This window comes from Ochotona princeps, chromosome 18 (assembly GCF_030435755.1).
Source record: "Ochotona princeps isolate mOchPri1 chromosome 18, mOchPri1.hap1, whole genome shotgun sequence".
Lineage (NCBI taxonomy): Eukaryota > Metazoa > Chordata > Mammalia > Lagomorpha > Ochotonidae > Ochotona > Ochotona princeps.
The window spans coordinates 33449287-33471742 of record NC_080849.1 but is presented as its reverse complement, the minus strand read 5'-3'; the positions used below and the strand labels follow the sequence as shown (position 1 = coordinate 33471742).

Sequence of the window (22456 nt, the reverse complement as noted above, 5' to 3'; positions counted from 1 at the left end):
GGAGGGGGGAGCCAGCACACGGATGCAGAGCCTGGCCCCGCGAACTGTGCATCTGTGTGACAGGCAGACCCCCAGACCTTGAAGCTGTGTTTGCTTCTCCCCACCCCGCCCCAAGTAAATCTCTACTTTCCTCTTATTTAAATAAATGAAATCCTTTCAAAATGGTGAAGACAGCTAGAATACAGTTTTGAAGATGCCTCTGGTTTCATGGATTGGACTGACTACAAAAGCTTGTTTGACAACAAATAGTAGCAGTTATAGTCAGAGGAAATGGATTGTTTTTCTTAATATGTCAGCCGATGAACGAATTCAAGGAAGAATATAACGTACGTGAGTGTATGCTTGTGTCCAATTCCCAGATTTTCCAGAGGAGGAACATTTTGTTGTAGTCTTTTTTCTCTGCAACTTTTTTTTTTCAAAATCAGCCTATACTACATGAAAGTAAAGTTACAGATATGATGACATCTTCTAAGAATAAAGGCATTTTTCTGCCTAGCCATAATATCATTAACTAAGGCAATGAGCTGAATTAGCAGAAGAAATTAGATCAGTCCAGAATTTCATCTGTAAGAGGCGCATAATCAAATATCTTATTTGTTACCAACATAATTTTTGTTCTTAACAGTTTTGAGTGAAAGTTATTAAAATATTTATGAAAAAGCACGCCCCTTTCAAAAATATTTTGTAGTACTTCAAATATTTAAGGTGATTTTATATTCACATTTAGTTTGACAATATGTGAGAGTGGTTTACAGTAGGTACATTTGTGTTAGTGTGATTATGACAGCGTTTCTCTAAAATTAAAATTATTTAATTTAAATAACTTAATTATTCCAAACAATAATTAGTCATTCGTTATTGATCATTATCAACAGCAATTAAACTTTGTCTCTTCATTTCTTCCTTGATCATGAGCAAGCATATTTTGTCCTATCTGTTCATAGTTTATATTTTCTGGTACTTCAAATTACTATATATGACAACAGCATTCCAGACAAGACATCTCAGAAATAAATGTGCACCTGTGGGTAGTATCTACATGTTAATTTGGCTGGAGTGACGTGATTAAGAGAGTCTATCTTTTAGGCATAGTCGAGTCCTTAATTACACCTTAATGACACCTAAAATCTTAATGATAATTAGAAAGTTTATCCTGCAAGTATTTAGGATAGTATTTAACGTGTTCGAAGAAGTACTTGCTGGAGCCTTACCTTTGTATTCTTTTTTTTTTTAAAGATTTATTTTTATTACAAAGTCAGATATACAGAGAGAGGAGGAGACACAGAGAGGAAGATCTTGCATCCGATGATTCACTCCCCAAGTGAGCCGCAACAGGCCGATGCGCGCCAATCCGATGCCGGGAACCAGGAACCTCTTCCAGGTCTCCCACGCGGTGCAGGGTCCCAAAGCATTGGGCCGTCTTCAACTGCTTTCCCAGGCCACAAGCAGGGAGCTGGATGGGAAGTGGAGCTGCCGGGATTAGAACCGGCACCCATATGGGATCCCGGGGCGTTCAAGGCGAGGACTTTAGCCGCTAGGCCATGCCGCCGGGCCCCACCTTTGTATTCTTTAAACACCTGCCTGCTGAGAGTCATGGATGACTGGGCAGAAGGGCCCTTCCCTGTTACACCTAATCAAAAAAATCATGCAGTATTGTCTGAGCTTCTGAATTCTCCAGATATTAGGAAGCCATTGAAAATATTTTCTTTGTATCTCCAAGGAAATATCTTAAAAGTTTGTATCTCAAAAGTTCACAAATTTGCTCAACATTTTCATCATGATTCCCATCACCATTTGAAAGAATCCATCAGATCCCTTGAATTAGACAACTTTGTGTGGTCCCTTCTGCAGTTCAAGAGGTGCATCAGAGCACAGCTTTTGGACATACATAGGTCATGTAAACACAAGTAGAGTTTCACATAAAGGAGTCTAGAATTAATGTCAGCAAGAAAAAGATACAATAAATATTTATTTGATCACATTCTTTGTCCATCAAATTAAACTACTCTGATTTCTTTGTACAAGTACTAGCTACATTTTTTTCCTAGATCAGGTAACAGGATATAAAGTTATTAAATACAAGTCTTTGCCAAACGACACGCAAATTATAAAGGAAAATTTTATCCTAAAAAGTAAATGTGACATATCTATTAGCATAGGTATCCTGAATTGGAATTGAAACACTTAGCAAAGCAGGTGATATTTTCATCTCGTCTTCTGATAGAGGCTTGAGGCTCTACAAACGGGAAGACAGTAAAACCAGGGCATACAGATACTGTCAAGAAACAGGTGTGATTTTTTTTAGACCATGACTTAGGATCACACAAAAATATTTGTAGACATTTACACACATCTTTTCAAAGACTGAAAAAAGAAGTGTAATTTGACTGAGGCTAGATTACCTAATTATAAGAGATTTAAATTTAAGTATCAATCTGGGGAAGGATAAGTACTGTATAAAATCATGCAGTTAAAAAAATGGATGAAAAACAAAGCATGTGACACTCAAAGAAGGATCATTTTTGGCAGCTGTCATATCAGGGAGAGATTTAGAACTGAAGACAAGATCAGGGTGTGAATCCTATCTCTTCTGTTTCATGGTTTCAGAATTTGTGAACATCATTTTCTTTTTTCCAAAATGCTGCAATTATTAATCTAGACTTTACTTATACAAGATACATTTGGAAACCTCTTTCTTTTGCTTTGCTCTTCAAAGGTTAAGTTTGGAAAACATTTATGCATAAACCAGATGGATTTTGTAAATGATCCAGTTAATTTGAGACAGAAAGAACAAAACCCATTTTTTTTTTTTTTAGTTTGATGCACCTTGCAGTTATTAGCATTTGCTGTGTGCTGAACAATGCTGATTCCTCTGGCATTTAGACGGTGGCCTGGGTGTCAGGTCAATCACTGTCTGTCTGGACCTTAGAATGTTGCAAAACATGACTTTGTAGTTCTGTGATAGGCATTGGAAGCAAGCGTGTGTTTTCCTACTTCCTGTTTTCCCAGATTTCTATGTAGTCAGGTTTCTCGAGGGGGTAGTTCACTCACATTGCAAATCATGCCACCAGCCCCCATCACGAGCCCACTGGAATTAGTCTGAGATGCTTGTGCAGTGCCATGAATGCTAGAGTGAATGGAGGACATGATCTGCTTCAGGCACCTTATTTTACAGACATGAAAACAGGTCGAAATAGGTTGAGATTTGTCTAAGACCACACAGCTGGTGAACTGCAGACAATACCTGAGAATCCAGGTCCTTAACTCCAGGTTCAAGGTTCTCCTTTCATAATCCCTCTGGGCTTCCCTAGCTGTTGCCTAAACCCTATTCATTTCATTTCATCACATCTTTGATTGGGCTTTATCTTCTCATTCACTTTCACCATTCACTGAAGGATGGTCTGCTTTGGTCACTGCCATGTCAGCCTTGCAAAAGTCCTGGGAGTTCTGTCCAGTCTTGTGAGTAATCGCTTTTATCCCATTCCACCGCAAGGCCTCCTTTTCCAGGGGAAGAGCCACCCATGTTGGAGATCTAGAAGAAACTCTCACTTTGACCTGGCCCAGCCCCTGGCCATTGCAGCTGTCCAGGGAATGAACCACTGATGCAAGAGTCTCTGTGTCTTCCTACCCCTCTCTCTGCAACTATGGCTTTCAAATAACTAAATCAATCCTTTTTACAAGTGTGAACCTTCGCTGAGGCGTCGCCTTGTTTTTCTTTTCCTCCTCTGTCCAATCTCTCATTCGCTCACGTGACTGTTATTGTGTCTAGCTGAATTTATATTCTCCGATGGATCTGTTTGTTTTCAAGTACTGTGTTCTACAAACAGCCTGACTTTTCTACTTGTATTTCTTGCAGATACCTGAAGCATTATGAATACACATTAGACTTGATTCTCCTGACATCTGTTCTTTTGCCAGATTTATATCATTTTAGTAAAAGGAACCACATTCCATCCGGTTACTCAACCCAGAAATCTGGGATTCATTCCTAATTCCTGCACTTACCTCATTTTCCTCATTCAGTCCATCAGTAAACAGTGCTGATTCCAGCACCAAAGATCCCCTCCAGTGCTTTCTGCCACCAGGGCCATCCTCTTGGTCTCAGCAGTGATCACTGCCTGGGTACTGCAGTCCGATGAATGGATTCCTCCCTTCGTCTTCTGTCTGCTTCCAGTACATTCTTCTTGCTACAGTTGGAAGTGTAGACATGTAAATTAAATAATGTCACTTAGCGTTCCTCGGTGGTTTCCCATTTCCACAGATAAATCCCAGCATCTCATCAGCTTGTGAGACAGGCAGATTCTGGCTGTGTCAATCTGTTCCCACTTGTTTCCAGGAACTCCTTGTGGTGCATGATGGCCCTTGCTGAGCTGGGTTCCCTTCTGACCCCCGGCTTGTTCGCCATCCTCACCTGGGCTCTTCTTCCCCACCAGCTTCTCCGCTCCCTGGGCACTTGCAGGGCGGGCCTCCCTGAGGAGCTGATTGGTGTTGGTAGTCTCTTTCTGAGGATTTTAAAAAATTGCTGTTATTTCCTTATTTCTGTTTACTTACCTTTTATCTTGGACCTCCCATCAAGTTATCATAAGGACTCAGTAAACCTCACCTGAATAAATGAATATAGTTAGGAAGTTCAAAGACGTAAAGAAAAAAACCAAAAAAACAAAAACCTGTGCATTCCATTTTATGAGGGCCCTTCAAGAAAGTTCTTAGAAAATGGGAATCATGGGCCTGGCGGCGTGGCCTAGCGGCTAAAGTCCTCGCCTTGAACGCCCGGGATCCCATATGGGTGTCAGTTCTAATCCCCGCAGCTCCACTTCCCATCCAGCTCCCTGCTTGTGGCCTGGGAAAGCAGTCGAGGACGGCCCAATGCATTGGGACCCTGCACCCGTGTGGGAGACCTGGAAGAGGTTCCTGGTTCCCGGCATCGAATCGGCGCGCATCGGCCTGTTGCGGCTCACTTGGGGAGTGAATCATCGGACGGAAGATCTTCCTTTCTGTGTCTCCTCCTCTCTGTATATCCGGCTGTAATAAAATGAATAAATCTTTTTTTTTAAAAAAAAAGAAAACGGGAATTATGAACAAATTATGCATGGATTTCAGAGTTTTTTTGCACCAGATGATCCATTGATTCCATCTTCTATAACTTGGAAAACTTGCCTCATATTATCAGATCTAATATATAACTCTTTGATTCTCTCCAGTTTGAATTGGCCTAAAAGTATTAAAATAAGCTAAAGGCTTCTTGTTGCCAACAATTCAAAAATTTATCTCTGATGTGAAGTTCTGTTTTAAGTATCTTTGAATTAGTATGCTGTCTCCATGGTTCTTTTACTGAATGTTTCTGCTGAATGGATATATAGATGGCGACAGTTCAGAACCTACTCAAGTTCTAGAGTTCCATTTTGCCATGTCTTAAATGAGGTGAGGTTATAAAAAAAGTTTCAAGGTGTGTGTATTTCCAATTGCTGATACTAAGTTTTGCCAAGTTAAATCCCCAAAGAGCAAAAGTAAATGGGTTAAGGTTCCTCTAAATAAACAGTATTTTCTTCAATTAATTATCTAACTTACATGACCAAATCTATTTATTAGCTTCACTGTAAAAGACGTAATGGCTTTACAAAGTTCCAATCTGCCCTTCAGGCTTGTATTTTCGCCCAATTTGTGGTTTCTACAAAGCAATGAAATAGAGAGAACAGTGGCACCCAGAGAAGTGTTCGCACTGGGTGAGTGACGATGTTGACACATGGGAACCCAGGTGTCATGATGTGGAACACAGAAGTGGTTCCTTGTGTCTCTTTGTCCCCAGCCTCATGATCCATTTGCACCGCCCATGCCTCTGCGTGCTGCTGCCCTCCTAGACTTTCTGTTTTAGCTCTAGTTCTAGACTTGTTGCTGATGTTTTCCATATGGCTCTTTAGAACATATCAAGTTCTAAAAAATTGAAGTCTTTTGTGTACAGCTGACAATGCTGCATTATGCGTAATATTTATACATTAGGTACTAAACCAAAAAGATTTGGAATCATGCTGTATAGCCATGAGACGCTCTTCAAGAAAGAACGGTTTGTTTTTTTGACTGAAATTGTGTCTAGATGGAGATGAGTAAATGTGTTCTCTGGATCAGCTGGAGTAATGAAAGAAAACGGAAAGCAGCATTCTCGCTGTCTCTCCGGATCGCTTCACCTGCATGTGAGGGAGGTGCAGTGTCTGTTATAGTCACTGTGCACTCCTCCAACTTCATAGCTCCAATGTGGAAAGCTTGCCAAAAGCTTGAAAACAACTTACATAGCCAATTCTCATTATTAATACTTTTAAAATAACTGTTTCACAGGTGTCATGATTTAAATATGCATGTTTCTAAAGGTTTTGTTTCTAACCTGCCTTTCGCTTCTCACCCCCATTTGCTTTTTTTTTATTTGAAGATTTCTTTCTTTCTTTCTTTTTTTTTGCAAAGTCAGATTTACAGAGAGCAGAAGAGACAGAAAGAAAGATCTTTCATCTGATGGTTCACTCCCCAAGCGGCCGCATGGCCAGAGCTGAGCGGATCTGAAGCCAAAAGCCAGGAGCTGCTTCTGGGTCTCCCACACAGGTGCAGGGTCACAAGGCCTTCAGCCATCCTGGACTGCTTTCCCAGGCCACAAGCAGGGAGCTGGATGGGAAGCGGGGCTGCCGGGATACGAACTGGTACTCATATGGGATCCTGGCTCATGCAGCATGCAAAGCAAGGACTTTAGCCACTAGGCTACACCGCTGGGACCCTCACCTTCATTTTCCTAATACCTAATCATCTCATATAGATGAACAAAATGTCAAGTTTCAATTTGCAAACTCTGTTCCATTTTCCCTGCTGCAGTTGGAGGTGTAGACATGTGAACTAGATGATGTCACTCTTAGCGTTTCAGCCTCCCTTTGACAGTGCCAGGTGGATATTCTGCCAGCCCTTTAATCAAAACAAATTGTGATTTTTCTGTTTTAGTCAGTGTTCCATCTTTCTCTCGATCGTTCTTGTCTGTAGCTTTTCCTTTCTGATCCTGTCAGTTGGCTCGGTCACCCTCTGGGTGCTGTTGATTCTGGGGTGATTTCTGTTTACATCTTTACATCCGTTCTCCAAGCTAAACCTTATTGGAAATCTCAATGGCTTGGTTTAGATTCTTTTCTTAGGAAAAAGGAAGTCTCAACAAAATTACAAATTGGGAATCATACAAACTGCATTCTCTGGCTGCAATACAAATAAATAATACTTGAGAAAGTAGCCTTTAAAAGTATTATTAATTGCAAAGTCAAAAACATGCAAGGGACAAAGAAGCAGAAATTAAAAGCACTTGGATCTGTGACATAATTAGACTTCAAATGACTCAAGTATCCTATACAAGAAAAATTATTAGAAAATGTGTGACAAAAACATAATGTAGTAAACATTCAACATAAGATATTAAAAATAGAATAAAAGGTTACACAGTCATGCATGATAATATACCTTAGAAAATTAAAGATGATCCTAAATTCCAGGCTGGGAAAATATGGGCTCCTGCTCTTTGAGCATCTTCTGAATGCAAGCAGACATGTGCGAAGAAACACAGAATAATGCTAAATTTGATATTTACAAAGTAGAAACCTTGACTTTTTTAAAAAACGATTTTCTTTATAGATGCAGGAGACAAGTCCATCATGATTTTCAAAGACATTTTTGGAATATCATGGTTAAATATCCCAACCAGACATATGCACGTGGAAGTAACAGCAGAAGCCAGCATGGAGCCCATTGAGCAAGGAGAAGGCACTGGAACAAGGACCCGCAGTGGGAGAGGCAGGCCAGGCTTCAGTGTGTGTTCTTGTGGTTCTCAGAGGAACTACTCGTGTGTGGTTGGTTTTTCATAAACAATTGCAAATAATTGAAACCTAGTCATTTAAATATGGGAGACAGGGCCCAGCACAGTGGCCTAGTGGTTAAAGTCCTCGCCTTCAACAAGCCAGCATCCCTTGTGGCCGCTGTTTCTAATCCCGGCTGCTCCACTTCCCATCTACTTTCCTGCTTGTGACCTGGGAAAGAAGTAGAGGAAGGCCCAAAGCCTTGGGACCCTGCACCCATGTGGGAGACCTGGAGGAAGCTCTTGGCTCCTCACTTTGGATCTGCAGTCACTTGGGGAGTGAATCATCAGACAGAACATCTTCCTCTCTGTCTCTCCTCCTCTCTGCATATCTGACTTTGCAATTAAAAAAAATTTAAATAAATGCTAAAAACAGATCTCCTTATAAACATGGGAGATGAAACAAAGAAGGGGAAGTTTCTATAAGAGTTCAGTGATGATACAGTGTCTTAGAGCTACACACAAGCAGAACATTAGCTATAGTTTCTTAGAACCACACACATAAGTAGAATATTAGCTGTCTCCTGTGTAATATCTTATACAATTCGCATTGTAAAGTGAGTGTGTGGCGGGTGAAGTCCTGTGAAAACCTTCCTATCGAAGCACACATCTTACTGAATTGAACGTTATCTTTCACAAGCAGGACTTCAATGATGTCTGTAAATTCTCTGCTCTAGGATGCTGCTATGGAGTTAGGGAGTTTAAGGGCACAGTATAGTAGGAGAAAATGTTGTACTCAGAAAACAGCGAGTTCCAATGTGATCTTATCTAGTCCATCCTAAGCTTCCCTTTCTTCACGGAGAAAATGAGCATGATATAGACCTTTGGCTGCCTTATAAGGTGAAAATCAAGAGCAGATGACATATGTATATATGAAAGTCCTTGGTAAATACGAGACCCCTGCAAATGTGTGTACAATTAGTCATTTATGCAGTCTCTATGTGTGTCTACACATATCCCTGTGTATGTGTGCACATATGATTTATTCAGTTAACTCATTATAACAATAATGTCATCTAATGCTTGGACTGTGGCTTATTTAGTCAAAATGTATCTAAATAAGTCATCATATTTTCACAAAGTTGATGAAGTAGAAAAACATAATTAAATATTAAAATCAAACCTAGAAGCAAATCAAAGAGCAAAGAAAGTATTAGACCACAAAAACAAATGATGACTTTGTTTACTGTGAGATCAGGCATGGTGTCAGGCAACCACAAACATAAGAAGTTGAAAAATACATAGAAACTATGGGTGTACGGGTAGAAAGTGTAAGCACAGGTAGGAAAGGAAAAATGCTCTATTGTGTTATGGGTTAAAACCTAAGAGACCGAGGAAGTAAAAACAATTCTTGAGGAAATTACATTTAAGTAAAAATTGTATATAAAAGGAATAAGAAGTGAATGTCGCTTATTATCCTCCAAGCCCAGGAAGCAAACAACTAGTTTGAGGGGCGGTTAGATGCAAAGGGCTATTATTTGCCTGAAAGGGACTGCAATGTTCTCTATGAGTAAACATCCTGGCAGTGGGTACGAAGAGGAAAATGATTAAAATTTTGTTTTCTTTCTTGGAGGGAGCATGACTTGTAATTTTGAATCATAACTTGAAGATACATTTTAAAAATAAAACTTTATGGTTTGGGGCTGGCCTCGGGTTAGTGTGTAAGCGGATGGTTTGAATGTACATGTTTATAGCTGTGCCGCCTATGTTATATACCAGGGTCCGGATCCTTATTCCAGACTAATATCAGGACCCTGGGAAGTTGTCACAATGGCCCAGGTCACTGGATTAAGACTTTCTGGATTATAAACAGGAATATCCTTAGTGTTTAGTTGGGATATTTAACCATGATATCCAGAAATGTCTTTGAAAATCATGATGGACTTGTCTCCTGCATCTATAAAGAAAATCGTTTTTTAAAAAAGTCAAGGTTTCTACTTTGTAAATATCAAATTTAGCATTATTCTGTGTTTCTTCGCACATGTCTGCTTGCATTCAGAAGATGCTCAAAGAGCAGGAGCCCATATTTTCCCAGCCTGGAATTTAGGATCATCTTTAATTTTCTAAGGTATATTATCATGCATGACTGTGTAATCTTTTTCTGGTCTGAAATTTCATTTTTATTAAGTAATCTAAAAGGATAGTAGGAGATCTTGTTTCCTGGCATGACACAGAATCTGGATTTTTCTCCAACCCAATTCTTTTATGACACTTGATGTTAAATGTAAGAAGCTCACATCATCTCACTCGCATTTGGTTCATTCACCCCTTGCCAAGTGTCAGACATGGCACTAGATGCTGAAGCCAAACAGAGAAACAAGACATTGTTCATTACGTAGCAGGAAATTTGTGACTGTAATATGAATAGATACTGTCAGTATAATACAGTTTAGTTTCCCAAATCTGAAAACCTAAAACTTACTAAAATCAGAAATGTTTTAGACATTGATATGATGCCATGAATGGAAAATTCTGCAGGTGACAATTACCAGTTCAAATGAAATTTTTTTCAGGTTATCTGTATTAGGTATACATGAAACTTCAATGTATTTTGTGTTTAGGCTTGAATTTCATCTCCAGTTTTTCATTATGTGTAAGGAAATATTCATATTTTAAAATCTAAATTCTAAATCCAAATATTTATCATTCAAAACAGTTTGGATGAGAAATATATAACCTATTTGAAGAAACATGAAACAGTTTATAGAAAGGCAGAATTAAAAGATAGATTCATTTTGGTGCAAAATGTTTGAAAACTGTAGAACCTTTTTAATATGTATATTTTGGTTAACTTTTTGACTTGTCGTGTTGTAAGTTCTTTGCCAAATGTAACTTGAAACAGTAGAACCCTTAAAGAAGGCAGCTCTTATTAGCAAGAAGAATTGGTGGAGAGGCCTTGCCATGGAGGCTTGCATTGAGTCTCTACATCTCAGTGCTGAAAGGGCGCAATTGTAAGCAGGATGGAGTACAGCTTGGCTAGCATTGGCTATTCCTTTCTGTAAATGTGCACTCCACTAAGTATGTGTGAATATGTCCGTGGCAGCCTGGAATTTGTTCCTTCTTTACTCTTTCCTCCCTTTCTTCCTTCCTTCCTGCCATTTATTTATTTATTTATTTATTTAAAAGTGATAGAAAGAGAGAGAGAGAGACCACAAAGAGAAAGACCTTCCATCTTTCGTTCACTCCCCCAGGTAACCGCATTGGCTAGGGCTGAGCCAGGCAGAAGCCAAAAGCTCAGAACTGCATCTGGATCTTGTATGGGTCCCAGGGGCCAAGCAGCAAGCACGTGGACCACCTTTGCTCCCTTCCAAGACACATGAGCAGGGAACTCAATCAGAGGCGGAGCAGCTGGGACTCAAAACATCACTCTGTTCCCATGTGGAATGCCAGGGCTGCAAGAAGTGGTTTAACCTGCGCCCCACATGCTGGCCCATGTGTTGGTCACTTTCTGAGTCATTGGCAAAATCACTTCATTTCCTGGGACCACTGTTTCACTGTTTATCATGTGGAAAATTGAAATAGATGAACTCCCTTGTCCCTTTCAATTCCGAAATTTTACAAAACTCTATGGGTGGCTGTTCTACTGTCTTTGAAAATACAGAGGACATGAGGGCATTGTTTTCTATTTATTGGAAAGATATTTTAAGAATACTAAATGGGGAAGAATTTGAAAAAAAATAATTTTAGTTAAATAAATGGTAGGAAGAAGCTAACACTGCACATTTACATACACTGTAATTGCATGACTTTTAAAAATTAGGTAAAGCAAAAGAAACATCTCTCTATCCAGGGAAAAATATGGTTTGAGGGTGCAAACAAGAAGAACAATAAAGTCCACAGCCATAGCACAGAGTGGGTGTAATTGCTAACAAGCTTGCTGAAGCAGGTGTGTTTTAGGAGCAGTCTGAAGGAGTAGAGGAGGTTGACCTGACATGCCTCAGCAGGAAAGCTGCTCAAGCGGAAGGCTTGGACTAGAGGAGGTGGGATGGGAATGGAAGGACAGGGAGAATGAGGCGCAAAGAACTGCTGAGTGGGAGGACTGCAGGGAGAGGTAACACCGATCAAGGACAGAGGTTACTCGGGTGCACATATTGTAACTGAAATGGCCAAATTAAGGATCAAACCCCAAACTGCCAGCACACGGGATGTTCCTTTGACACGATAACCGGAAGGGTAGATTAGGAGTCTAAACAAAGGCAGATGCCTGGGACTCCACTGGAACTTTCAGGTAGAGAGATGTTCAAAAGTTTCTGTTTAGCAATGGATTTATTAATCATACTGTTTAATAGTATGACTTATTCACTCACTAATTTAATATGGAAAAAGTAGTTATTTCTTGCAGTGGCCTAATTGGATGCTACACAGCCCGTCACCTACTTTAATTTTATTTATTTTTTACTTGAGAGACAGACAAAGCTCCCAATTGCCCCTGGTTTTACTCTCTAACGTCTACATTAACCAAGAGTAAGGAAGCCAGGAGCTGGGGGCCAGCAATCAATACAGGTATCCATGTGTGCACCAGGAACACCACTACTTGAAACATTACCCACTGCCCCCATCTGCGTGAAGAGGAAGTTGGAATCAGGAACCAGAACCAGGATTTGAACCCGGGCACTGTGCTATGAGATGCAGGTATCTCAATTGACAGCCTAACCAGCAGGCCAAACGCCCCTCCCCTGCCCCCACCTGCTGTTAAAACAGTTGATCACCCTTTAGGACATAGATTGGTTGAACCGAAATGATTTGATACAACATACAATTAATTATAAAAGAGAATCCAAAAAAGAAACTTTGATGATTTTATATACTACAAATGTGAAATTCTTTTTACATTTTAATAATTCATTATCCAAAGGTACCAATCACTCATTCATACTTTGTTTAGCCTATGTAACATTCCAGTTTGCTTTTAGTCCAGAACTTACCTAGTCAAGAAATTTTATCTTTTAATGAATTCTAAAATATTTTCTGTTCCTGAAAACTTGCTCATTGTTTATGGTAGGATTGTCATTTGTACTACCAACCTCCCAAACTAGAGAAAAATGTACTGTTAACTTGCTGTAAGTCAAACATTCTTGACTTCTTCCTTTTGTCTCTTGATTTTTATTTATAGAAGAGTTATTACTTAAGTACCTAATCCCCCACCCTCAATTTCTGATTTTACTTGAATGATATGAGCATTTATAACACAATGAATTCAGAAAGTTAACTAGAATTTGTTATGAATCATAAATCTCTTCAAGTTAGAAATTAACAAAATATTACAGCCACCGGCAACCAAAAGTAAATTCCTTGTTCTAATGCAAAAAGAGCACATGTTGCCCTGATTTTTTTTGGCCTTTACTGCAGTATCAGTTTAATCTGTTATGCATGTTCTTGCACTTCACTGAGTTGTGGTGCTGTGTAAGGTGGTAAGGAGCCTTGCAGACAGAAATAGACCAGCCCAGGTAGCACCTTGCGCATTGCGGGTGATGGATGTAGGCAACTCATGAAATTGTCCTTTGCACAGTCACTAGACAAAATTTAATGACTGCCGACTCTGTAGAAAACATTATAGGAGATTCGATTCAGGTATATTTGCCACAGCATAGACATAATCAGCAACTGAACCCATCACATGAAATGAGATCATTTGGAAGAAGGTATTTTAACAGGGGCCTCTGTGACTTGTTCGGGGAGGGAGATAAACCAGGTCCCCTGGGAGAGACTCTGAAAGTGTGAATCACAAAAAATGAGATTAGAGATAAGTAAGGCAGCATCTCTGGCCACAGGAAACAGGCTCAAATTTAGCGTGACTGTGCGACACCGAGTTCCAGGATAGAGAGCCACAATCTGAATGAAAATGTTTGATAGTAGATAGAATTCTTCGTTTATGAATTTCTTTTTAAGATGTATTTGTTTTATTACAAAGTCAGATATACAGAGAGGAGGAGACAGAGAGCAAGATCTTTCATCCGATGATTCACTCCCCAAGTGAGCCGCAAAGGCCGGTGCGCGCTGATCCGAAGCCAGGTACCAGGAACCTCTTCCAGGTCTCCCACGCGGGTGCAGGGTCCCAAAGCTTTGGGCCGTCTCGACTGCTTTCCCAGGCCACAAGCAGGGAGCTGGATGGGAAGTGGAGCTGCGGGGATTAGAACCGACACCCATATGGGATCCCGGGCGTTCAAGGCGAGGACTTTAGCCGCTAGGCCACACTGCCGGGCCCCGTTTATGAATTTCACGATAATAAATTCTTTCCATGAGATTTATTTGGTGTAATCCATGAAAATTACTTCAACACTGGACTGTGTGTTCTTAGTGATTGTCAGTATTTTCTGAAGATTTAGTTCCTGGTTTTTTTACTGGTGATGATACATTTGCAGTAAAACACCTTAGTGCTATATTATCTCATATCCAAAGAAAAAAGAAGGAAAACTTATTTGACTTTTTAAATTCTTGATTTCAGATTAATGGTAGGATAAATTCATATTTTTGTAGAGCTTGTAATTTTATTTCTAAAAAAAGATATGTGCTACTTTTCTTTCTTGGTTCCATTAAACAATTTTAACTCATTGATTTATACATTTTATTTATCTTCATTTTTCTAAAAGAGTTGTTTACTTTGAAAAACAGAGAGAGAGAGAGAGAGAGAGAGAATATCTATCCAATGGTTCACTCCACGGAGGGCCACACCAACTGTGGCTGGGCCAGGCTGAAGCCAAGCAGCTTCAGTTGGATCTCCCATGTGAGTGGAAGGTACCCAAACCCTTGGGCCATCTTCCACTGCGTTTAGCAGGGAGCTAGATTAAAAGTGGAGCAGCCGGAACTTGAATCAGTCCCTGCATCTGGTACTAGTGTCATGAGCAGAAGGTTAACTCACTATATCACAGCACTGACACCAGCTGTTTTCATTTTTGTTTGAAATGCAGGGAGATGCAGACACACACACACACACACTCACACGTCTTTCATCTACTGATATACTTCCTAAATGCCCAAGATTCCTAAATGTCGAGATGCTGTGGATCAGGCTGAAGCCAGGAGCCTGGAACTCAGCCTGTCTGTCACTTGTGAGTGACAAGAATGGCCTCAAGAATTTAAGCTCTCATGGGCTGTCTAGCAGGATGTTTGTTAGCAAGAAGCTGGCATCAGAAGCTGAGCAGATCCAATAGCTATACCAAACATCACCTCCCCATTCAGTCATTTAAAGGAAACATCTTGACGGAGGATAGTTTTTAACTAGATCTTTCTCTCTTTCATCCTGTCATTTGGCCAGTTTTCTTTAATCTTATTTCTGTTCTGAACTGTCCTTCCTACTCCACCAAGTATCCCTCTGGACTGTAATATCCTGCCTGCTTTGTGGTAGGCGTGTTGTTACAGTTTTACACTGAAGAAAACTATTCTCATTTCAGATGGTTGTTTTTCCTGATTCTCTCAGTCCTTGTGAATTTGTCCCCATCTGATGAATTTCAGTTATCTTCTCGACATATGCTCACGTAGACATTTAGTCCTGAACTGTTGGACCATGCTACTTAGGCCAAATACTAAACATAGTCTAATGTGTGTGTGTGTGTGTATCTCCTAGATACCAAATCCTTGAGTTTGGGATTCATATTGAATATCTTTTGGTTATTTGATTTTGCCATTCTCCAGGCATTGTGCAAGGTTTTATAGAGTCTTTAACTCAGGATATAGACCAGAATTATAAGGCAATAGTGTCCTTTTATCGACTCCATGAATATATATTGTTTTCTCAGTGCCTTAATTGCCACACTTTTTATCATTAGTAATGTTATTTTTAACAATTTTCCCTCTCTTTAATCAGTAACAATTTCCTAAACTTATAATTACTTCAAAATGATTTTATTGAATGAGTAAAATACCTGAATTGTTGCTTTTTAAATTCTTCTTCTTCTTCTTCTTCTTCTTCTTATTATTATTATTATTATTATTATTTTGGTCAGCAAAATAGAGCCAAATAAAATTCCTCCTGCCCTTAGATATTTATTTCATTTGTAATGAATTCGTTCGTTCTTGTCATGGTAATGTATGTTGCCAGAATCATTGATAAAGCATTTTTTTCTTACTTATTTTCAATCTTTTTATAGCCTCTTGCCTACTTTTTAATCCCAATTCCCAACATCATCATCAACTTGTGATATTCTTTATGTTATTCACTTCAAAGCCCTATTTAAGAAACCTTTATTAATCTCATTGGTTGTCACACAGTCTAAATTGGTGGCTTCTATTTTGAAGAACTGTTCATATGTTCCAAAGTCTGCTTCCAAGGGTGAGAACTAACCTTTGACAAGCATCTTTGTTGTACCAGGCCCTTCGTATCGTATCTCATTCCATCCCCATAATAACCTGTCAAGTAAAGAATAATAACAGCACTTACCATTTAATGCAAGCCTGCGACATGGTAGGCATGGTACTAAGCACTTTTACATCATTCTCACATCAACTCTAAGATGTGAGTTTTATTATTTTTAATTTATAGGGGAGGGAACTAAGACTCAGGGTAGTCAAATGGTTAGTTATACATCTTAGATGATGAAGCTAGTAAATAGAAAATACCTGCAGCTAGAAGTTCCTAAAACTTGCTCTTTAGATAAATTGGTTGTATTTGGAAAGAATTTTTGGTACTGTCACTGCACAACACTCAAATTCTAGCCTTCTGACCCAGGCTAAGTTTGGTTTCCAATAACACCACACCAAAGTTGGAATTGGTGAAGAGAAAAGAGGTGTTGGGCGGGGGTGGTGAGCAGGACTGTGGGTGTAGGACTTTTGGAAAGATGGTTTTGAAATTCCATTTTTGATGTTCCAAACTTGCAGGAATGGCAAATAAAATGTAAATATAGAGAATCCAGTAGACTTGGCAAAGTTCAAAACAGTTCTTTATCTTTGAAAATCAGAAACCAAATATTAAATCCCAGTAGTTATCCAGGCTGTGGCCAGGGATCTGTTGGATTCATTCCCACGAATACAAAGTGGTAATTAGGGTTTTATGTCCTTATGGGACAGAGCCTGTGGGGCTGGGGAAGGGCCTCCTTGCTTATAACAAAACACATTCTCCTGAAATTGGGTGCATTAGCTAGAGGTCTAAAGAGTGAGGAGAAGAATGCAGCTCTGTGACTTAAAACTGAACTCATGATGTAACTGCATCTGTGATTTAACCTGTAACATCCCCTCTATCCCTGCATCAATCAGATGCACTAGAAATGTCCCTCTGAGAGACTGTGGTCCAGGAGCCTGGGAGGACCTAAAAGGATCATTTAAAACTAGAAAAGAAGGAGTGAATACATGGAAAAAATACTACTACAAATGTGCTTCAAGTCAGGATTCTAGATTATGTGAAGAAGTCTACTGCCAGTGAAGGAACAAGCAATGAAAAAAAGTGACACGACACCAGAAAAGAATGATTGTATGGACTGGTTTGACAAAGACTTTGAAATAGCTATGTTTAGGCGTCTGGTTTGTGAGACAGTGGACTAACCTGCCATTTGTGATGGCAGCATCCCATATCATAGTGTCAGTCCCAGTCCTGGCTGCTCTGCTTCCCAGTTAGCTTGCTACTGATGTGCCAGGGAAGGCAGTAGAGGATGGCTCCAATGCTTAGCATCCCTGCTACACTTGTAGAGGACCCAGAAGTAATTCTGTGCTGGCTTTGGTCGGGCTCAGTCCTGGCTCTGGTAGACATTAGAGCGTGAATCACTGGATCGAACATCTCTGTTTCTGTCACTCTCTTACATATAAATATATATATGACTAAGTCTTTTCTTTAAAATAAGTATGTTTTGAAACTCAAACTGATGAAGAAATGGTTTCCACTGACATGTGTGAGAAATTATGATGCAAATATAAGAAGAAAAAACTAGAACACTTGATTGTTTAACGTTAGAAATAGTAACGTTGAAAAATAGTAACTGAAGTAAGAGCTTTGGTTGATAGGGCATACTAGACTGGACAGCAGTGAAGGCACAGGCAGTGATTTGTGGGAATACAGAAGGCACTCCCTTCTTATGAAATAGGAAAACTGATTGTGAAAATACACAGGATCTTCACGAAGCCTGTGCAGATGTATACAATCAAGGAAACTGTAAGGGGTTTAAATTTTTTTGTACCAAAATTACCTTTTAATTTCATTTTCTATGAACTTCTTGAAGGACCCTCATATGCACAAAGTATCAGATAAGGTACCTGGAGGAAAGATTGCGAGACTGCAATTCTTGCAGTATAGGTCAGTAGAAGTGAGTGGAGAACGTGAGAGAAATTTACTAACTGCTCATTCTAAATGCTGAGCATCTTGGGGATTGAAGACACACATGAGATCTCTGATTGAAATTGTCCCTTTGTTTTTCAATGCAATTTAAAATATTACTTTTTATTTTATTTGAAAAGAAGATAGAGAGCAGAGGGTAAAAAGCATAGAACAAGATATGAATAGAGACATTTCTACATGCTGGCAACATTTAAGGCTGGACTAAGTTAAAACCAGAAGCTTAGAATCTAGTGTGGTCTTCCACGTGCATGTCAGGGACTCACACACTTGCACCATCTTTGGATGCTATCCAGGCTATGCAACTGCAGGAAGCTTGCTTGGAAGCAGAGTAGCTGAGACTGGAGCCAGACATCCCGGTATGAGATGCAAGTCACCCAAGTAGCACCACTGTAAGACACACATCTTTTCTCATGGATGGACTTCAAAATCCTTTTGCACCAAAGTAAAATTATCTTTCAATCTCACTTTTTGCTGCCTTCTAATATTCTCTCAGGTGTATGTAAGCTGGATGTTTGGGTTCTGGAGAAAATGAATAAATTCGCTGTTTCAATTTTTTTTCCTCTTCTGCCTTTGCTAAGCTGATTTCTTGGAAATTGATTCTATGCATTTCTGCCTTACAACTCTCAAAATGAGAGCTGCCAGAACTCTGGACCTCCAATTCATATTTGAACAGTTTGTCCTGTAGTATTCCTTGTTTTTGTTTATTTTACTTTGTATCCTGAAATTGGATGTGCACATAAACATCTGATTTTACAACGTGGGGGAAATAAACAGAAATTGTCCTTTTTGCATTGACCAGGACACATAAATGTAAATACTTAGTTAAAAACAATGGTGATAAAACTCCAGAACAGGAAAAATCTTGAAATAGACTAAATGTTAATGAAGCCAGTTCTGCCCGTGGATTTTACTTATGGGTCTGGGACTGGGACCCTATAAGTAAAGTGGCCAAAAACAGTTCCTTCCCTAATATAACCTGTTTTCCCCAGAAGTACAATGCGCTGTGTGTACTGTCACCTGCAGTCTCGCAGGGTGCATCTGCAGGAGGCCGAATTGGAAGCAGAGGCATGGCCTGATCCCATGAACTGATATGGGACATGGCATTCCTTGGGATGACTTAACATTCTGCCCCACAACAAGCATCCCTCAAAAAATCTTTTAACTGCTTCATTCCCAAACTAGGACTCTCATTACATTTAAAAGCTGAATTTTCTAGTCTCTTTCACCTGAGAACAATCTGTCCATTTTTTTTCTTGTAACATTGATTCGTTTTTAACCGTAAGAGTGCAGGTCCCTTGAAGAATACTGGGTATTCACAACTGTATTTTCTTCACAATAATACTTGTTCTCTGTTTCTAAAGTTGCTGCTGTCTAAAAATTCAAGTAGATCCAGGTATATATTTTAGATATTTTATGGGTATTCCACACTGTGTCAGGAAACACCCGATGTATAGCTATTCTATCATTAGTAATAGTAAGCAAATGCTCTGGTTTCAAGTGATTACCGTGAGTTAATTTCACTGTAAAGATATTTTCTCCATTTTGTAATCATCAAACGATGAAATGCCTCTGTTAGATTCAACATCCATTCATGGGTTATCATGAAGCATTTGATTGGGCATTGCCAAATGGTGATGTTCTAATTTCATCATCCCTCCCACTGTTATTTGTTTATAAAGAATACCTATCCCTCATCAGTCAGGCACTAAAGTCAGTTCCTCCCTCAGAAAAGCAAGGTATTCTGTCCTTTCAGTTACTAATTATCAGAGAAAGAAATTCTAGTTGTCCCCTCCACTGGGGACAGTGAAGATTGGCTTTTTGTTTTTGTGGGTTACTATGATTCTTCTGGACTCATTGGTGTTCTTTTCAAACATTCAGTGTTTTCATAAATATCAAGGTAGTTTGCAATACAAAATATAGGTTTAAATATTACTGTGAATTGTTATTTGTTTTGTTTTAATTTGGTGAGATGCAAATGTGAAGCTTTAGTCCTAACAGGTTCAGATGGCTTAGACAAGGATAGGTTTCACCAGAATCATTTTTAAATATATATTATTTAAGATCCCTAATCACATTTTTTTTTAATTTATGAGATGCTCTTTTCTAAAAGTCTCTGAGTACCTTAACCACAGTGTAAGTGAAAACAAGAATGTCAAAAAGGCACACTGAAATTGTTCTGAAAATCAATCAAAAATAATGAGGTGCTGGGAAAAAGTTGTATCCTTGATAATTACATCTATCAGTATCAGAAAACAAAAGAGAACAATCAGGAAATGACAATCCCACTCCCAAGCAGCACATTTAAAAAGGCTAATGAAAAAAAGTCTCTTTTAAAAATTGTACTAAATTAGCATTTCAAGTAAATTGACAACTTAAGCGTCGATGAAGGCCAATCTGGGCCCAAACAATGGAAGTTCTGTTTCTACTTTTATCTGCTTTTAAAAGAAATGATCTCACTTGACTCCTTTTTGTTGTTGTCTTTGATATAAATGGAAATAATTGTCCTGGGGGAGGAGACAGTCCCTCTGTGTGCTCAGGAGTCAGGTCACACCTCCAGGGGTAGCCCTCATTTGGGGGTTCCTTCTTAATAAAACCTTGATCTGGAGCCAGCTAACCTGATTGAAAGATGTCCTATGCATTTTCTTACGCTGTTTTCAGCCTAAAAGGGAGTTACTGTAACTGTCATAGTAGTCAAGGGGTTCAACCAGCTCTTTCTAGCACCTAAGCCTAGAGGTTGGCCTAGAGGGTGACAGGAGCAGAAAATCAGCTTTGAGTGTAGAATTTGGATGAGTTACCTACTAATCCCAGCCACACGGAACAGAATGGACTTTACCCCGGCTGGTTCTGCTCCAAGGTGACAAGGTTACAATCCTTTACTTAAAAATGGTGTACAGGTGCACAGGAGTGTCTCAAATATTTTGTTTAAGAATCTATAATTATAATGAGGGACACTTTAAAGGTCACTGAAAATGACTTTAAAAAAAAAGTGAAAATGAATTTTCATCAACGACTTTAAAAGAAAACCCAGTGCACATCCCAGTGTTCGTAATGCTGCTTTGTGTGTGGGAAATATGAAAAAGTGCGATGAGCTGGAGTTCAAGCTTGCAGTGTTTTAAACCCTGGGTCTTTGTTTTGATCACATTAAATGTGTATCTGATTGCAAATTGAGAAGCTTATCCATCAGCACAGGGCTTTGTTAATAAAACTGGAATATAGTGTCCAAGCTATTGTTTTTAGAAGTAGAAAGAATTAGTATTTGAATTGTTGGTAGTGACTAAAGCATTGTCTTTCTATAGTTAAAGACAAAGATCTTCAAATGTGTCCGTTCATCTTGAAGATAACCATAAGAGCTGATATCTATTATTTTGGCTTTTCAAGTGATTTTATTCTTTATTATTAGAACAGAAACAGAAAAAAAGCCCCTGGCACATTCCACCAACATATTCATCAGTCATCATTTTTGGAGACAGTTCTCGACGTACTGTATGTTTTACTGTGCTAACAAGAGAAAAGACTAGCCATTAAGTTTATGTTTCTTTGTTTTTCAACAAGGTCACATATCAGGAATAATGCTAGAAGTATGCTAATAAACAATATATAATGCAGGTCATCAGGGAGTAAGAAATATTTTCTAACTAGTTCTAAAGGGAAATATTGTTTTAAAAAAGGGATAGGTGTTATTTACGCAACACGTGTTGCTCTATATGTCACCATGAAAAGCATCCTGTAAACAGCCCAGCGTAGTAAATCTTCCTCGGTGATTGTCAGAGTGTTTGAAGTCCATGTAAGATTTAGATTCAGCACGTTCAGTTCACAACACGCCGAGTGCAGAGATGGTTGGTTATTTAGACAGCTTCCATTGGAAGTATGCTTGTACTTTGGTGATTCGCAAGAAATGTTTTTCTGTATTTCACAAGGAAATTCTGTTAAATTGTAATGATTATGAAAATTTTACTTGGATAACTATTATCATTTTAATCTGAAATGGAATAGCACCTTCATTTTATGACGTTCTAAACAATTTGAGTTCTTTAAAATTGATTCTAGCTTGCAGGGTGATATTCACCAGTAATACCATTTAGTAAAACAAGTTTCTGTGACTACAGGTGAAATAATTCTGTAAGAATGCTTATAACCAAATGCGATTTCACAAATGTAATTTTCACAGATTTTGGAGATTTGCAAAATGCATTATTTCCAAATGGTTTATTTTGTTTTCCAAGATGGGCTTTAATTTTAAATATTGAGCTTCATTATGCAGGAATTTGTAACTTGTGTATACTAGAAAACATAGCCAACATTTTGTTTATTGAGTTCATGTGCTGGAT

General features: G+C 39.0%; 1 protein-coding gene across 2 annotated transcripts in view; it reads left to right on the top strand.

Moving 5' to 3' along the window:
- Positions 1–22456, top strand: part of ZNF521 (zinc finger protein 521) — a 285548-nt gene that overhangs the window by 127988 nt on the left and 135104 nt on the right. The gene's annotated exons all lie outside the window — the stretch shown is intronic.